The sequence below is a fragment of the Peromyscus eremicus genome, chromosome X (assembly GCF_949786415.1).
Source record: "Peromyscus eremicus chromosome X, PerEre_H2_v1, whole genome shotgun sequence".
NCBI lineage: Eukaryota > Metazoa > Chordata > Mammalia > Rodentia > Cricetidae > Peromyscus > Peromyscus eremicus.
Window position 1 is genome coordinate 119,394,862 of NC_081439.1, and position 12,600 is coordinate 119,407,461.

General features: G+C 37.7%; 1 pseudogene; it reads right to left on the reverse strand.

Moving 5' to 3' along the window:
- Window positions 1-9,901: 9,901 nt before the first annotated feature.
- LOC131900215 (uncharacterized) lies at window positions 9,902-11,456 on the reverse strand (annotated as a pseudogene).
- Between the last annotated feature and the right edge of the window lie 1,144 nt (window positions 11,457-12,600).

The window sequence follows — 12,600 nt, forward strand, 5'->3', positions numbered from 1 at the left end:
TTCTCTGCCTTGAAGCTTGGAGACTATAGGCATCCTCCCAATGGATGTTTAGAGGAGATCCTCTAAGAGAGATGTCTGAGGCTAGAGTATAAGGTATAGTATAAGGACTTGAGTGTGGATGCACAGAACCCAAATAATAGGCAGATGTGATAACACATACCTGTAACACCAAGGTGAAGGCAGGAATCCTGGGTTCATTGAGAAACTGTCTCAAACAATAGATGAGGATAATACCAATGCAGAAGATCATGTCTCAAAAACAAGGTGAATGAATAGCAATTGAGAGTGGGGAATCCTATGTAGAATAAGATAGAACACAATACAGGAGGACACCAGATAGCCAGCCTCTAACCTCCATGTGTGTTCACCTACACTCCTGACAATGTACACAAAGAGATGAGGGTTATGTAAAGGGGAGAAATACGTGTATCTGTTCTGAGAATGACAGATTTTCCAGGAATTCTTTTTATGCCTTTTATGATTCTTTCAAATCATCATAGCTGTTGTCAACAGTTATGACACAGATAAGGGCTATCATTTAGCATGCATATGGGATTCCTCCCCTTTCTGACCCACTACCTCTCCTTCCATCCATTTCTTTTTTATTTCTTTTTTGAGACAGCATCTCAGTCTCATGCAAGCTAGGATGACCTTGAACTTGCTATGTAGCCTAGGATAATCTTGAACTTCCAATCCTGCTTCATTTTCTGCATGCCGATATTACAGGCATGCACCACTATGCCTGTGTTTTATGCAGTGTTGGAGATTGAACCCAGAACTTTGAATGATGGGCACTCATTCTTTTCTCCAACTGAGCTACATCCCCAGTCCAAATATTCATATAGGATGATTAATGAAGTTCAAAATTGTCTAGTGGTCATTCAGGCAGTCATCTTAGATCCCACCAGTTTAGTTAGCTTACCAGAAGAGGAATTTCTGATCAATACTAATCTTTTCCTCAAAGAAAAGTAAAATTAGTGTGGGATAAAAATGCAGCTGGATCACTTAGGCAGTGCTCTATGTAACAGGAGATTCTCAGCATATGGACAGGTGATTAAAGAAATATCTTCTTATTCATCTGTTTGATACAAGTCACAAAGATTGGTAATATGTCAGGTTAGTCAGCACACTGGAGAAAAGCATGAGTGTGCAGTTGATACAACCTTTGCAAAAGTGATCTGGCATGTATTATTATTCTGAATGTCTGTCATCCTCGTATCTTGTCATCTATTCTTTCAGACTACCCCTGTTCTGACTTCTCCTATTTCTGTGTCTGCTTTCTCTTAGATGGTGGAATTTATGATTCTCATCTCAAACTGGTAGCCTGACCTTGGCTCCTGAGTTCTGTGGTCCCTTCACAACTGCAAGTCATTCTGATGCCACATTTCAGTTTACATTGTCTGGTGTACCTTTGTGATCTTTTGAACAATATGCAAGTTCAAGTCATCACTGCCAAGTTGCCTGATTGTGCATGTGCAAAAGATCTTCACCATTTGTGTTACTTGCTTCAGCTCTCTGTGCTTCTGCCTGTTCTGTCTGCAGCCATTGCTCATGCCCCTGTGTTAGTATATAAAAATGGTTTTGCCCTTTTTACCTGTCTTGTTAGTCTTATCATTTGGTTATTAAGTATTAAAAGTTAATACCCTTTACTACTCAGTGATAATGAAACTTTCAATAACTGTAAGTTTGTCTAAGTCAGGATGAGAGTGATCTCCAAGCAAAGACCCCAAAAAGATGGGTGATAGAAATGCATGAAGATTGAGTAGGGCAAGAAAGGAGATGTTAAGAGCAAACTAAATGAGGGTTTCGAACTGTTTGATAATGGTAAAGGTAAAAACTCTGGATGGCAAGTCTCCAGTTTGTGAAGTAAAGAAAAAGGAGTTCAGTAAGGACCAGTGCAATGAGGGATGGACTGGAATCACTGGGAAAATCATATATAACATGAAATGCTGAAAGAGAGAAAGTAGAAATTTATTTGTGTTTGTAACTTCTAAAACAGAGGTTGAACAGGCTTTTTTTACATTTGCATAAACTGTTGATGAACATCCCTGAATTCAAATTTACCTTTGTATCTAGGTAAAATTTTAGACTGTTCATTTCAAGGAATGGGTGATCAGATAAGCTTAAGAAATGCTGTAGACTGCATGGGGAAAAGTGGCAGGCAGAGAAAGCAGGTCATGAAGTTGTTGCCAAGTACCCTGAAAGTGATGAGATTGATATAAGTGATGGTAGTTGGCCTGAACAATGGTCCTGTTCTTCTATAAGTGCATGCCAACTTGAATGTTTATTGCAAAGGAGAAGAAAAAGATCAATACCCAAGCTTTGTTCCAGTGTTTCTGGTAATGTTCTTGTTAAACTCTGACCACTTCAAATTCCAAAATACTTTCTCTTTTAAAAGAGAATACCAGACACTATTTTATATCTACATGAATGAAAACTATCAACTAAGGGTAACTGAGAAACTCTTTGTGAATTCTCTGCAGTGCATTTTCTACTGAGGTTAATCAATACTTACATGAAAATGATGCTGATTTGAAAGTATAGCTGATTTGGGAAAATGTCACCGGTGGAAAAATTATGATAGTGAATGCTGCTCCTTGTGTGCAAATCATCTCTATTTTCCCAAGAATAGCTCTTCTCCTTAAATCATTGGGCTTTGGAGTACTCACAATGTTCATGACATGCTCTGCTCAGCTCTGTGAAAGTAGCTCAGAAATTTTTCTTTACTTGTCCTAACAATAGTAGGAGAATAAGTGAGAGAAATAAAAATCTTAACCTCCTAGTGGAATGTGGCAGAAATCTCAGACTGAGGTTGTTACTGGTTCTGACTGTCTTCTTTCAGTCATAGAAGAAATGGACAATGTACCATTGGACAAAACAATGGGGTCATGGAGGGTTTGAAGAGAAGGAGTTAAGTGATGTTGTTGATCTGTTGACTCTCATCTTGAGAATATACTTGAGAAATATTTTACAGGTATGATAACCTCAAATGTTGACTGAAAATAAGCTTCTTTATGTTAGCATCCCAAAACTCAAAGAATATTAAGGTGTGTGCATTCTGTATATCAAATCATCAGGAAGGAAAAGATCCTTCAGTAGAATACATACTGACCTTCAGAGAGGCTTATGTGATAGCACACAACCCTAGCTATGACTCTGTATCAACCAAGGTCAATAAGTCTGTTCTCTCTGTTCCACAGGGGAGAAGGAATGTGGACCATCCACCCAGTCTTTTAAATAGTGCCACACACCAGTAGTTGAAACTTGGGATTCATACCCTCCTCTGATGGCTCTGATGATACGCACATGCTGGAGGAAGAAAGTAGAGAAGACCAAGACCACTGCAGCAGACTCGGATTTTCTCCGTTCTTTCCTTACCATAGTTGTCATGAGCAGCATTTTCATAGGTGCATTGTAATCCTCACCAGGAGGGCAGAGAAAGTTAATTGAAAGTTCATTGCAAAGTAACCACAGCTGCTAATGTAAAGTGTGTAAATATCACTGAGATACACTTTGGTGTTTTATTTCTGTTAACAAACCAGTTTGCCTTGGACTTTTACACTGCTCTTTTCTGTCTCTTACCCTCTACCACAAAGGTGTTAAATTCCTCTGACTTGCATAGTGTGAGGGTTTCTGGAACACTTTCTAGAACCTAGCAAAGTTGGGAAGGGCCTGCTAGCTGTGTGTTGTCCTTTTAAATTCTAGTTATGTCTGGTGTCTTGCCAGAGGGATTAGTTTGGCATAAGGTCATTTGTTGTGTGTGTTGTGTGGCAGTTTGCAAGATAAGTATTGGCTGATCCTGAGAGGCAGTATATTTATAATGAATTCCTAGATTTGTATTGGTACCTAATCAAGAAGGAAGAGTTAGTGTTGTTCATAGTATAGTTAATTTCCATAGTTCCTTCCTGATCTCATGTTTTCCCCACCCCTAGTGTTTTGAGATACTGAGCATCCTCCAGAAAAGGAATGCTGGTACTTCCTGTTCCCAGAGGTGCTTCAGAATTCCTTTCTAGTTTGAGTGTCTAATTCACCTTTATAATCTCATTATTTGACTAAAGTGTTGTTAAGGTGAATTTTGAATGTTTGAAATTTCCTATGCAGATTTAACAAAGGGGAAAATCACAATGCTAGAGGTAAGACTCTCAGATATTATTTTGTCATAGGCATATGGTGAGCCCGCCTGGGCTTGTAGCTACTTACACACATTCTCACCTGCTGTCTATTTTGAACACAGTTGGACAATTTTTCTGGGAACAGACAGAAAGTCTGACTAGCATTGTTTGATTTTCTGCTCTAACTGCTACTGTGCCAACCTAGCATGAGCACTCCATCCTGATTATACATGATAATGATGTGAAAATATCTGAATAGAGGAAGGAAGGAAGAAGAAATTTTGGCATGAAGTTGCCAAAAAGAGAACTTAATATAGCCTAAAATGCACAAAAACAACCTGGAATGCAAGAAATATGTTCAGCAATGAACTAAATGCTGCTTTTGAGCCACAGTGTTAATTAAAGGCCTTGCTCACACAGTTGGGAATGAGATGGCCCATGTTTTCAACAAGTTCAGAAGAAGCAAATGTGGGTTGAAAGCCCACAGGTGTTCTTAGTATTGACTGTATTTTGGAGTCAGGGAGGGGAGCTCTGAAAATTAGGATTTCTAGGGCAGTAGGGCCAGCACCTATATATTTGGAAAACAACTCGTGGTTCTATCTACGGTCCTAGATGCAAACTGCTGCTTTGAGGTGAAATGAAATTAAGATAGAAAAATGGAAGAGAAATAGCAGTGGGCCTAGGGAACAAGGCAAACATGATCAATTCAATATTTGTTCTGCTACTAGTTCAATGGGCAGTCTTACTCAAGTCACTACTCCATGCTTTTCATAGCTTCCAAATGAGAGCATACTATATTGGTCTTCAAGGTCCTTCTAAGTCTATCATCGTCACATTTAGAGAAAATTGCATCAACCTTATTGGTTGACTTTTTGAGCACCTTGGCTTTACACAGAGGCCATTGTAAATACTAGTATTAAATTATATTCATATTATTTGCAAATTGTGGTTGTTTGGACTGTGGATATAGTTCAGTGATAGTGTCTCTTCTTGGCAAGTAAGAGGCCCGGGTTCACTCCCCAGCATTGTAAAAATATGCTTGTGATTCAAGCTTTATTTATTTAAGACTCCCAGAAAAGAAAGTTAGGTATAGGTGACATAGAATAAAAAGCAAATAAAGTCAATTTTTAAATGAGAACACACCTTCCATGAGGAGTGTGTGTGTGTGTGTGTGTGTGTGTGTGTGTGTGTGTGTGTGTTATATGTGTACACGTGTATGGGTTTATATACCAGTGTGTGGACATGGAAACCACAGCAAGACACTGGATGCCTTGCTCTATCACCCTCCAGCTTATTCCCTTGAGACAGGGTCTCTTTCTGAACCCGAAGCTATGCTGGCAGCCAGAAAGACCTACCAACCCTCCTATTTCTACTTCATCTCCCAACTTTGGGTTTACAGTCCAGCTTATTTTGTTAAATGTAGGTTCTGGTGATTCAAGTTCAGATTTTCATGCTTACAGAGCAAGCATTCTTCTCCACTGAACCATCTCCCCATCCTTGACATTTATTTTAGTTGGTTTTATACAGTTTATGTCATCAAATGGTTTGGGCAAGTACTGGAGCTCAATATAAAGAAGCACACCGATAGAAATTTCCTTCTTGATAAATATATTTAATCACAGAGAAAAAGAAAAAGGAAGATGGGGAGAAAGGGAAGTTTAGCGGCTGAAATAGAATGGATTAGAAAGCTGGCAGATGATTTTAAAAGATCCTTTTGTTTATGATCTTATGTTGAAAACATAGGAGAAACCTATTTAATTTGCACATTGAAATCATATGTCTGCCACCATATGAAAGTTAATAAATGGCTTCAGCGGTATCTATTTTTAACAGTCTGTGAACAGTGCCTTTGACATGAAATATATTGATCACTGAACTTGACATAGGATTCTTACCTTTCAATGGTCTTTGATGTCAGTGTTGTAAAATCATTGTGTTATAAACAGAAAATGTATATTTTGATGGAATATAAAGTTAAACAAAGAGAGAATAGAATATTTCCTTAGCGTAAGTTACATATATGGCAAAATTAAATATAAATCCAGTGTGTCTGAGACAATGGATTTTGCCTTACATTGCTGGTTAGCCCATCATCACAAGTACCCAGAGTTGGTGCTTGACTACTTGGCAGTGATATGATGTGTATTATAATGAGAAATACAAGTGACTTCAAGTGAGGGTTTGGACATTGACTTTTTGTCTTCTCTGAGTTGGGGATGCTGTGTGTTTGGGTTAATGGTACTTAGCCCTAGCAAGGTAAGCCTTGCCTTTATGGGGTATGAGAAGTCATCACAGAGACTAGGCCTTAGAATTAGAGAGACCTGTTTCTAATTTTTTTTCATGGCAATTACTAGCTGCGTGACTGTGGGCATATTTGTTAACTATTATAGACTTCATTTTCTAATCTGTAAAATGGGGTGGAAAATACCTATATTATTAGGTGGCAAATGGAGATTACACAAGATGCTTAGTACAGTGCCTGGCACATAGTAAGCGCTCAATAAATCATTGCTATTATTATTATTATAATACTATACATATGTCTTGTGTATTAGAACATGATAATTTATACTTGGCAAAATTTTAATATTGATTTCCTTCAAAATATGGTATACATGATGGTTTTAAAAGAAAGAATAAGAAAAGAATTTTGATATTTTTTCTTGTTTGCTGATAAGGAACACCTGAAACAGTTCCATTGTTCCTGCAGTAATTCTTTTATACTGTGTTTATAATGTGATTACTATTGCATGATGTTGATTTACCTGGTGATTACAGGTAATGACTTTTTGACATAAATGTATTTCTGTACTCTTGAAAATCCATCTACTTAGTTCTACCTTTAAAGATAATTAAGACACTCTGATACAGGGAATGATGATAAATCTGTATAGAATGCCTTCTTGACCACTGAATTTTTAGCTTAGTTTCCTTTCAAATAACTGTGCAAGGCAAAGTATTCTTACTAGGCATGGGGCTTCTTCACAACTAACTTCTGAACCTTTTGATATTTCATACATTTATCATGGCATTCAGGAATTTTTAAGGACTGGTATTCAGAAAGTAGGGTATTCATCAAGACTTCAGTACTGTGATTTTTAAAGCTACACATCTTTCCTTGCCTCAATTCAATTTAAGACAACTGCCTACTAGTATCACTTCAGTGGCCTTCCATCACAACCTTTTTCTTTCCACTTGGAATATTTGGTATACAAGGCATTATATGTGTGACTGTATGTACCTACTAGTATTTGCTACTTAGCACTGCTCGGCATGACTATCATCATATTTGGTTCTGATCCACATATTGCCTTATAAGAAGACCCACAATGAATGCCCATTGTCTCTTTGATAGCTGTTTGATTTTTAAGTCATGGGCCATTACCAGTGCACCTTACTAGTTTTGACTTGAGTTCTTTGTATGCAATACATGTGCCAATTCTTGTCCTTCTAAGTCTTATGTAAGTAATAAGAGACTTGAAGCTATACCTTAGCTTTCATCTCCTATGGCTGTTACTTAAGTTCTAATGAGTGAGATCAGAACTTTACATATATTTTTTTATTCATGAGATGACCCACCAAATTATAATCTTCATTTTCCCTGTCTCCAGGTGTGCTCAGTCTACAGGGGTAGATTCTCCCCACCCCATGTGTAGGGGTGTGTGTGTGTGTGTGTGTGTGTGTGTGTGTAAGTAATCCTCTAGCTTCTGACCATCATCTTCCTTGACTAGGACTTTGAGTCCAGGCCATTTAATTTTGGCTCTGAATACAAGGACACCTAAATAATTGCCAACCTCAACTTCTGATTTTCACCATGTTACACAATATCCTTTGTGCCTCTAGGCTTCAAAATGTTGCATCTGTACTTTTGCATGTGAATGCTAACCTTGGATGCGCTTAAGTTTATTGTACTCTAGAATTGATATCTAGAGTTGGGCTTGGCAAACTACAGCCTTTGGGCCAAATCCACCCACCCAGACTTTTTTTTTTAAATAAATTGTTTTAGTGGTATATACCTTAGCTGTAATTTTCCTCATCTGTGTTTACACTAATAGTGCAATTTCAATAGAGACCATTAAAATTTAACAACCTAATCCTTCACAGAATATGTTTGCCAAACCCTTATCTAGAACCAAGTAGTTTTTCTACCTGAAGGTACTACATATTCTTTGATAATTTCTATCCTACTGGCATCCATTCTGTCAAACCATGAATGCTAAAAAGATCAGTTCATTGAGATTGTAGAGATAGGTTCTAACACATTTAAATTACTTTTTTTACTTGAACTTCCTGCTTCCTCTTTGTTATCTACTTCAAATGTCCTTGCCCTTGTTTTGCTTTTTAGTAGAAGAGATGCTGTGGTTATAAAAGTCTGTGCTATGGTTTGATTATCTTTGAATATACTGTCTACATCATAATATGAAAGGCTTTCAATATTACCAATATTTTTAAACATGGTCATCTAATTTCTAAGATCAGGCCTTTTTATCTTCCAATATCTCTAACTCAGGTCTTCTAAGTTCCACAAATGACAATATTTTCAATAACTTTTCCTCATATTACAATATTCTTATTTTCTAGTCTCTGGCCTGAAGCATCTCCAGTGCTTGTGTTTTCTAATCTATCTAGTATATTATATTTATTAAAAGTTTTACATCTTCCAATATTTTTATCACTACTTAAAGTCAAACCTGTCTTTCACAGTCCAGAATAATAATTTTCAGATCTTCTGTGGCCCCAACCATTAAATATTTCCTATTTGCAGGGCTTCTAGAGTGCATTTATTTTATAGCACCCAAGTCTAGCTTTTCCAGTATATTGTAGTGTATTGGCCGGTTATCAGATTATTATTATCTATTAATGCATTATTATATATAATGCATTATTACTCTAATCCCTATCCTTTCTAATCTCCTTATCCCTGTCAGTCTTCATCCTCACTATAAATCTGTTTACTACATTGTGTCTTTTTTGTTCTGTGACCCCCTGAGTTCAACCAGGGCCATCCTTGTGACCATGGGTGTGGAACTGCCCTTTGGAGTATGGGAGGCTCACCACAGTCACATCTGAAGTGACTCCCCTTCTCCTAGTATCAGTAAGTAGCCAGTAGTTCCCCAAGGAAGAGTAGGACCCCATAAGTCCTTTCCTCATCTGTGACTGACAAGCCCCATCTTGTAACAGGCTCAGTAAAGGTAAATCTATTGTGAGTTCATGATAGCAATGGCTTTGTCATGCCCGGAAAATAGCATTTCATTGCCCCTTTCTCTGTCATCCAGCTCTTACATTCTTTCAACTCCAATAATGTCTTTTTATTGCCAATTCTTCCCTGACAGGAATTCTCTTTTTCTAACACTCAGGTGTTCTGTTACTCTGAACCCATAAATAATTAGATCTTTTAGCATCTAGAGCTCTTTACATCTAGGGTTACCAGTATCATTTAAACTTAATTCTTATAAATTAAGTCATTTTTTGACAGGACTATAGCAAATTGAGGTTTTCTATTATCTCTCAATAGGTGGAGTTTTTTAATTTGTGATTTGTAAATGTCCAGGTCTTTTGTTCTCCGTAAAACTACTGATTAGGGGTTCAAAATACAAAATTTTTAATGCCTTGATTATCTAAGACATCTAGTATATGGCTTTCACTATCAAATATCCAAGCATTCAGGGTCTCCAAAGTCTTTAATGTCCAAAGTAACCAATGTCTTAAAAAATACAAGCCTTGCAGTATTTCCAAAAATCCTGTGCTTATGATGTTTCCAATATCTAGGGTTTCCAATGGTGCCAGTATCAAGGTCTTCCAACATCTCCAGATCTTCCAGCAACTGCAAGTCTTCCAACAATGTCAAGATCTTCCAGACAATCCTAATCTTCCAGAAAATACATGTCTTCCAGAAAATCCATGTCTTCCAAAAACCTCCAAGTCTTCCAGAAAATCCAGTCTTCCATAGAATCCAGATCTTCCAGGAAAAATCGATGTCTTCCAGGAAAATCCACGTCTTCCAGAAGAATCCACGTCTTCCAAAAGAATCCACGTCTTCCAGTGCAATCTACGTCTTCCAGAAAAATCTGTGTCTTCCACAAAATCCAACTCTTCCAGAAAATCCCAGATCTTCCAGCCAGTCCATGTCTTCCAGAAAAATCAGTGTCTTCCAGTCAATCCAAGTCTTCCAGAAAAATCCAGGTCTTCCAGCTAATCTATGTCTTCCACCAGTTCAAGTCTTCCAGAAACCCAAGTCTTCCACTAAATCCAGGTCTTCCAATAGATCCATGTCTTCCAGTAACATCCAGGTCTTCCAGCCAAGGTATGTCTTTCTGAAGATATGTGTCTTCCTGAAGATCAATGTCTTCCAGAAACTTCCCAAGTCTTCCACATATCTATGTCTTCCAAACAATCCTGGTCTTCCGGATAATTCGGGTCTTCCTGAAAATCCATGTCTTCCAGAAAATCCATGTCTTCCCAAGATCTATGTCTTCCAGTGATCTCTTGGTCTTCCATCTATCCATATCTTCCAGAAAATCCATGTCTTCCATCAAATCCATAGCTTCCAGGAAGTCCAAGTCTTCCAGATAATCCATGTCTTCCCAGAAACCTTTGTCTTCCTGAAAATCCACATCTTCCCGAAAATCCATGTCTTCCCAAAATCCAAGTCTTCTCAAAATCCATGTCTTCCAGAAAATCCATGTCTTCTGGAAAATCCATGTCTTCCAGAAAATCCATGTCTTCCGAAAAATCCACGTCTTCCGGAAAATCCACGTCTTCTGGAAAATCCATGTCTTCTGAAAAATCCACGTCTTCTGAAAATCCATGTCTTCCGGAAATTCAACGTCTTCCAGAAAATCCACGTCTTCCAGAAAATCCATGTCTTCTGGAAAATCCATGTCTTCTGGAAAATCCACGTCTTCCGAAAATCCATGTCTTCCAGAAAATCCACGCCTTCCCAAAAATCCACATCTTCCCAAAAATCCATGTCTTCCCAAAATCCAATTCTTCCCAAAATCCATGTCTTCCAGAAAATCTACGTCTTCCAGAAAATCCACATCTTCCCAAAATCCACATCTTCCCAAAAATCCACATCTTCCAAAAATCCATGTCTTCATGAAAATCATGTCTTCCAGAAAATCCACATCTTCCTAAATCCATGTCTTCCCAAAAATCCACGTCTTCCCGAAAATCCACGTCTTCCCGAAAATCCACATCTTCCCAAAAATCCACGTCTTCCCCAAATCCACATCTTCCCAAAAATCCACAGTCTTCCTGAAGATCCACAGTCTTCCTGAAGATCCACAGTCTTCCCGAAGATCCACAGTCTTCCTGAAAATCCAGTCTTCCAGAAAAATCCATGTCTTCAAGAAAAATCCACGTCTTCCAAGGAGTACATGTCTTCCTACACCTCCAAGTCTTCCAGCATCTCCAGGGCTTCCAGCATCTGCCTGTCTTCCAACATCTCCACATCTTCCAGCATCTGCGTCTTCCAACATCTTCAGGTCTTCCTACAACTACCCAGTCTTCCAGCAACAGGCTCAATATCTGCATCCTCCAGTGTCTCCAGTGTATCGGTTTTCTGACATTCAGGTTTTCCAGTGTCTGCCATATCCAGGTATTGAAAGTTGTTTCATAGTTTATTTTTTCCCAATATTTCCTTAGTTTTGGGATTTTTCAAATCTAGCCTTTTCCATCTAAGTCTTTCTGGGTGCAGATATTTTTAGACTAACCTCTCAAATTAACTATTCCTGCTTTTAGTAGAACTAGTTTCAAAATATTTAAAAAGGTATTACCTGTTTACAGACCAAGTTTTGGGGGCCAACTATAGTATTGTTTGTGTGTTTTTTTGATATTGGGAAACATATATCTTTATAAATTTTAGGGATTGTGTGAAGAAAGAGGCTTCGAAGAATTGGTGCAGTAATTTTACAACTTTGATAATGGTTATAGTTTTGATGGTCAACCATGTTTAAGCACAAGTGAAATTATTTTAATGAGAAAATTTCATGCTTAAAGACTATAATTTTATAATATAGGTAAAGATAACAGCACGTACTTATCTATTTTGTCTGTTTTTATAATATTTGTCCCAATGTGGTAATAATAATAATAATAACAATAATACATTTGCTGTGTTCAGGCACCGTTCTAAGATCCTTACATGCATCAACTCATTTAATCGTCACAACCCATTGAGATAGGAGTTATTATTATCTCTTACAGATGAGGAAACTTCTATATAGTGGTGAAGTAACTTGTCCAAAGGACACAACTAGTAAATAAAAGAGCTAGGATTGAACCCAGCTAGCCTGTTTCCAGAATCCATGATTCTACCACTATGTTCTTTTTTGTATATGATGATGAAAATCAAGATGAATGTAAGGGGAACTGAAGTTTTACAGTTCCCATATTATATATAGGATATTATAAAAATCTCATATACAAACAGTCATACTTTAACCTGTCACTATCAGAACGTTATTTGTATCAGTAGAGTCATCCT